At 40.1% G+C, this 6274-nt stretch overlaps 1 long non-coding RNA gene across 1 annotated transcript; it reads left to right on the top strand.

The window, feature by feature from the left end:
- Positions 1–2551: 2551 nt before the first annotated feature.
- LOC106822465 (uncharacterized) lies at positions 2552–5923 on the top strand. The gene is made up of 3 exons (XR_001395919.3): positions 2552–2796; positions 4695–4756; positions 4912–5923. It is a non-coding gene; the product is annotated as an uncharacterized lncRNA (long non-coding RNA).
- Positions 5924–6274: the final 351 nt, after the last annotated feature.

The raw sequence follows: 6274 nt of genomic DNA, 5'->3' as shown, positions 1-6274 counted from the left end.
TCACTGCAGGCATGCACCAAAGTCAGAACACCTCTCTGGTAAGATGAAAGAGGCACCGAAAGGCCAGAAGGAAATAAAATGAGTCTTCAGTCACATATGTTTCACGGGCACTTATAAAAGACTTAGGCAGCTCCTTCCTAAATTTGAATGAATGTCAAGAGAGAATCATTTCAGGAAACGTGAGTTCCTCTCTTCAAACTTTTTGGGACCATCCCCTTCTGGTATGAATTGCATAGAGCCAAGTTCATTCACAGGGAACATCTGTGTGTGAGGAAGTGGAGGGATGGGGAGCATGATAAAGAGACCATCCGATGCTGAACTTGAACACCTTGTCTTTTTTCCCAGCTTCCCTTGGATTGCCTGTTTGTTTGGTTATACGGAAGGAAAGGCTATAAAACATTTATGATTTATTATCCAGGTTTATTCATACAATATGTGAAAGTGGCAATACCGAAGAGAAGCTTGACTGAAATCTGCACTCTTTGTGGATGTTGTATTCTAGAAGCTCCCCAGAGTTGTTGGACAATGGTTCTATGACTACTGTCTCCTCAGGGCCTCTAGTCAACCAAAATGGAAAAAAAAAAAAAAGTTTGGCTTTGAATAACAAGTTTATAATTATTTATCTTGTCTCACAATAAATTACCCTTTTTAAAATCCTACCACTATTTTTCTTATATTTTATTAACTTTTAATTACTAGTTAATATAGGAATACATTCTTCTTTTTTGAAAAAATTAGAGTGTTGCAGACGAAGTTTTGGTTCTCTTTAATCATTCCTCACAGTGCTAATTTAATTGGTCTGGAGTGTGGCTGGCAAGTAATTATTATAGTGATTCTAATATGAAAACCACTTGTCTAACGGTTATAGGAACCCAATATTTTTTGAAACTCAATATCTAGAAATGATGGGAAATTATATGTATATATTTACTGCAATAAATGGTTTTCTTTCTCTAAGTGAAGAGCGAGATTTGCTTTTGAGACAGATTGCATTTTAGCAAAAAAACCTGAATGAACTTTTGGGTTGTGCAAATAAAAAGCCAATATGCAATCCTAGAATGGAGTTCAGGGACAGTGAGACCCTAAACTTATCATATAAAAGTTGTCATTATCATGGGCATGTTGCGCCTCTGCAAATTATTAAGATGTGGCTTCAGACTGGGGGTTAGGAAGAGGTGACTGAAGAAGTTCCTTGGCTAGAGAGAGGGAGGGCTGTCAAAGACCCTTGTGGAAGGGTAAGGCCAAGAAACTCAAGGACTGTGCTGTCCAACACAGTAGCCACCAACTGCATGTGGTCCTTAACTTTTAAATGTAAGTGAATTAAAATTAAATCAAATTAAAAATTCAGTTTCTGAGTCATACTAGCCACATTCTAAGGGCTCAATAGCCACATATAACTAGTGGCTATCATATTGGGTACAAATATAGACCATTTCCATCATTAAAGAAAGCTCTATGGAACAGTGCTACTGTAGAAATTATTTTATGTGGTCTTATCTAGTAGCTAGTTTTAAATTTTCTTTCCTGAAATGTAATTACTTGCTTTATCACCAAGCCTTCAACACAGTTTTAAAATAATAGTAACAGCTAACATTTACTGAACACTTTGTATTGATCAGTCTTTTTCGTTGAGCATAACAGACTTCACTGTCTAATTTAAGCACAAAGAGATTTATTAAAGTGTATGGAGAGCTCACAGAATCATTAGGAAAGTTAAGAAATAGACTCCAAGCTAAATACCCAGGAATGACTTCCAAAATTACACTGCAGAACTGGGTTGACAAGCAAGCCACAGTCCCTGCCACCATCCAGAAGTTTCAGAACTGCTAACCCGTCACCACAGCTACTGGTTCCAGAATCACGTTGCCCTTGCCATGATCAGCACCAGCAAAATGGATGCCTCACACTTGCCTCTTCCTCCACAGAACTCACAGTTCTAAAGTCTCACAATAGTGGAATCTGTATCACAAACAGAACCGTAGCTGCAAAGGAGTTTAAGCAATGGGGTAAGTGTTTAGCTTTCCAGCCTCTGCAGTTCAGAAAGCAAGCTAAAAAGGGATTGGAATGAATTTCAAGAAAATGAGCCTAAAGTATCTGCCATGACTTGCCGTATGCCAGGTTCCGTAAACATGCCTGATCTCATTTCATTCTTACAAGAATTTAGTAAGGGCTTATAATTATCCCCTTTTGACAGATGAGGACACTACAGTAAATGGTGGACACACAGTATGGTCTTGGTTTTGCTTTGAGAAGTTGAAAGAGGGCCCTCTGTCCACTCTTGGAGAGAAGTAAAGTGAAGCGGGGAAGACAGAGCTGCCTGGAGAAGCCGGGATGAAAGACGACAACCCACGAAAATAAAGCAGCAGTCCCAAGGTGACAAAGGACAGCCAGAATGAATTTGAGAACTCAGGAGTGGTGCTGCTCTATGAATTCATGCCAGATTCCAGAGTCCCTGCTCTCTCCACAAACACATGCTGCCCTCAATGGGAAAAACCAGAACTTACACACACGTAACAAACATGTAAGAACACTTCCCTGGTTACAGTCCAACCACTCCAGTTGGATTGGTAGCACAGAACACAGCGTAAAAGTAAAGAACTCAGCAAGGAAGGCTTCCAGAAGGAGGTAAGTTTTCAGTCGGTTTTAGAAGAGAGGCGAAGTTTTAGTTTACATATGGCTGTCAGAAGGCAGATGAAAAGATGAAAGAACTCACACGCCCTCATGCCAAGACTCAGCAGCTGAAGGGGGCAGCCTTGGAGCAAATCAAAGCAATGTCCTTGATTGAGGATGAAAGAGGTGAGTCAGTGTTTAGGAGAAAACAACAAATAAGCTGGCTGGGAAAGGAAATGATTGCAGGATAAAATCATGTGAAACCCTTCCTATGATTATAGTCATATTAAAATATTAAAGTATGTATTGAAATTCAATTTGGAGCAGAATGAAAATCTTGGAGAGTAGGACCTAGAAATTTTCTGACAAGCACTCCAGGTTGATTCTCTTGCTTTGCCTGTCATGAGGTCTATTCCCGGGCTCAGCTCTGTTTCCCTGTGACGTAGCCCAAGCTTCAGGTGCACAGGGGCTGGGGCCCCTTTGCCACATCCTTCTTTACTGGAGACATTCTAGTGGGATCAAAAGATAACTATGTCAGAGGGAAGACTAAACCTCAAGGAAATGGGTTGTTCCGTGCTGAGTGATTCAGAGAAATTTGAGAAAGAAGTGTCAATATCCCAGAAATGTGGTTGTATACATGATTCTTACTTTGCTTGAGCTTTATCAAACAATATTATTAACTAACAATTCAACAAGTCTTTCCATCTGCCAGGGCCAATGCTAAGCAATTTAATAGGGCACTACATCATTAACCCTCACAGCAATTACCTACACTAGAGGCTGTTAGTGTCCCCATTTTACAGCGAGGAAACTAAGGCTTAGAGGTCCCACAGCTAAGAACTGGACTCCATAGCCCATGAATTTAACTAGCCTGATTTTTTCTTCTTATTATTTATATTTCCCTATTATCTTTTACATGTTATGTTTGTTTGCTTCTTGGCTCCCCACTCCTCCAAAATCTAGAAGTTTCTTAAGTGCAATGATGAAGTCTAATTCATCTTTTGATACCCTTCTCCCCAGAACCCTACAGAAACTAGCACATAGTGAGTGCTTAATATAAGTGAGCTAGACGCAATAATCATTCACTTTGTATGCTTATACCTAACTACTCTTGCAGATACAGCTTCCAGATGACAAGTAGATGACATGAGTACTCTCATTTCCTATAGTGCCACAGTCAAGTGTGAGGGTCTTGGTGCCTCAGCCACTTACTAGTGGTGTAACCTTGGGCAAATGTTAAAAGAAAAAAAAAGTTTTACTGTTTATAAAGGATTATCTGTAAAAAGAGGACTGCTGTTGGGGCATGAAGAAATAGCTGGAAAAGATTCAGATCATAAGATTCAGATGCGTAAAAAAAAGTATGTATTTTCTAAGAGTGGTACATGGGTGGGTTCTCAGAGGAGCCAGCGTCTTGCTAGAGCAGCCAGAGCCTGCTGACTCTCTCAGGTCCCTCCTATCAAGAAGGATGGAGCAGCAAGAACAGGGACTTGTGGTTAAATGTTAACTTGTGTTTATTTCTCTACAATTGCCTGCTGTTTCATTTGGCCAACCCAGTGAAGATTCTTTCGTAAGCCTGTGTGTAATTTCTAAACACCAGACCTACAACCTTTATACACATGCTAAACATTTATGGAGTGGGAGAATTCTCCTTTTTCTTCATCCGTGAATTGAATAAATATCAACATCCTCCCTTGCACCCCCAAAAAGTATTCTTTGATCTACACTAAAGATAAACCAGTAGTAATTCATCCTGATCAGCTAAGGGCTGTAAAGCAGATTCTTTGATAAGCCAATTAATTTCAGAGTGTAGTGGGGCTTGTTCCTTCATGATGCTGATTTAGATTCTTAAAGCCATAGAATGTTAGAGCTGGAAAGAGGCCTTTTAAGAGTATCTCGTCAAATGCTCTGATTTTAACAGATGAGAAAACTGTAAGTTCCAGAGAGAGAAAAGGACCTTTAGACTTGTGCACAGATGTTAATAAAGAGCTGTATAGGAAATGTTTGTCTCAACAATTCCTCTACTATTTTAAGATTTCTGAGCTGTTGCTTTTTGTTTCCTTTATAATCTGGTGATCCAAGTGCAGAATTTGGGCCTGGAATTGGAAATCTGTGGACACTAATCTTCAGCTTTGTGCTGACGTCAGAGGTAATTGAGAATCACTGCTGCCCCCTGCTGGAAACGTAAAATCTCACAGGCTCTCAAGGTTATAGCAATTTTGTTTGTTCGTTTGTTTTAAAGATTGGCACCTGAGCTAACATCTATTGCCAATCTTCTTTTTCTCTTCTTCTTCTCCCCAAAAGCCCCCAGGACATAGTTGTATCTTCTAGTTGTGAGTGCCTCTGGTTGTGCTATGTGGGACACCGCCTCAGCAGGGCCTGACGATAGATGCCATAGCCGCGCCCAGGATCTGAACCAGCGAAACCAGGGGCCACAGAAGCAGAGCACAGGAGCTTAACCACTGGGCCACAAGCCGACCCCTGGAATTTTTTTTAACAGTCAAAAAAATTATGAAAGTAATAGTTCCTTCGGTTAAAAGTTTAAACAGCATCAAAGCATATAATGATCAAAGCAAAATCTGCCCCCTCTCAACCCCACTTTCCAGGCACAACTGTTAATTTTTTTGAAGATTCTTCCTCAATTATTTTCTATTCATGTATCTATGTATATATTTACGCATATGTATATGTCTTTTACACACAAATAGGGCAATGCTATATGCACTGGTCTGCAACTTGTTTTTCTCTTTTTTATTTAATTTATCTTACTGATTTTGAGTAGACAATACATTCAAAAGCTTCCTAAATTTTTTAAGAAACAATATGTCTTGAACATCCTTTCAAAGCAGTATATATTGGTGAATCTCATTCCTTTTGATGGAGGAATAATATTCCATTGCTTGGGTGTATCATAAATTATTCATTGAGTCCTCCTCTGATGGACTAAAATGTAAATCTCTATAAGAGTAGGTACTTTATTAACTTGTTGTGGTCATTACTCACTGCTGTCCCGGATAATGAGAAGAATACGCAGTAAAATTTGTTTAATGAGTAAGTGGACATTTTTCCAGTTTCAAGTATTTCTCTGCTTCAAAAATGCTGCCCTGAATGTCCTTGTGCCTGTACTTTTGAGAAAAGGATAGTGTAGGAGGAAGTGCAGGTTCAAAGATGTGTGAATTTTAAGTTTTGATAGATACTGCCAAATCGGTACTTTTGATGACAAATGGATGCAAATGTAATTCTATCATTCCCATACCTGACTGAGCATCAAAACCAGAATGTCCCAGAGAATTAACTAAAAAGAGCTCCTCTCTGCACATCCCTTCTCTGTTCTAATTCAGGAGTTAGGGGTGGGAGGAGGAATCTGTATATTTAACAGCCCCACCCGGCACGGTGATGCCAATGCACACTCCGGACTGCCAGCGACCACATGATCCACCCATTTCTTGCTACACTGCAGCAGACAGGAGTGTGCTCCTACCTCCTAATCCTAACATGGTTCCTCATTTGTTATTCACCCGATGCTTGTTGAGTGCCTACTGTGTACAAGACCCTATGCTCTCTCACCCAGAGGCAAGATTGTACGGGGGTGTGGTATGGATTTCGCCACTCCCATGGGTGGTGGTGCTGGGGGCAAATGGGTGAGTTTGTTGGTGTGAGTTTGTTG

The sequence above is a fragment of the Equus asinus genome, chromosome 28 (assembly GCF_041296235.1).
Source record: "Equus asinus isolate D_3611 breed Donkey chromosome 28, EquAss-T2T_v2, whole genome shotgun sequence".
NCBI classification, from domain to species: domain Eukaryota; kingdom Metazoa; phylum Chordata; class Mammalia; order Perissodactyla; family Equidae; genus Equus; species Equus asinus.
This window is presented reverse-complemented; position numbering and strand designations above follow the sequence as displayed.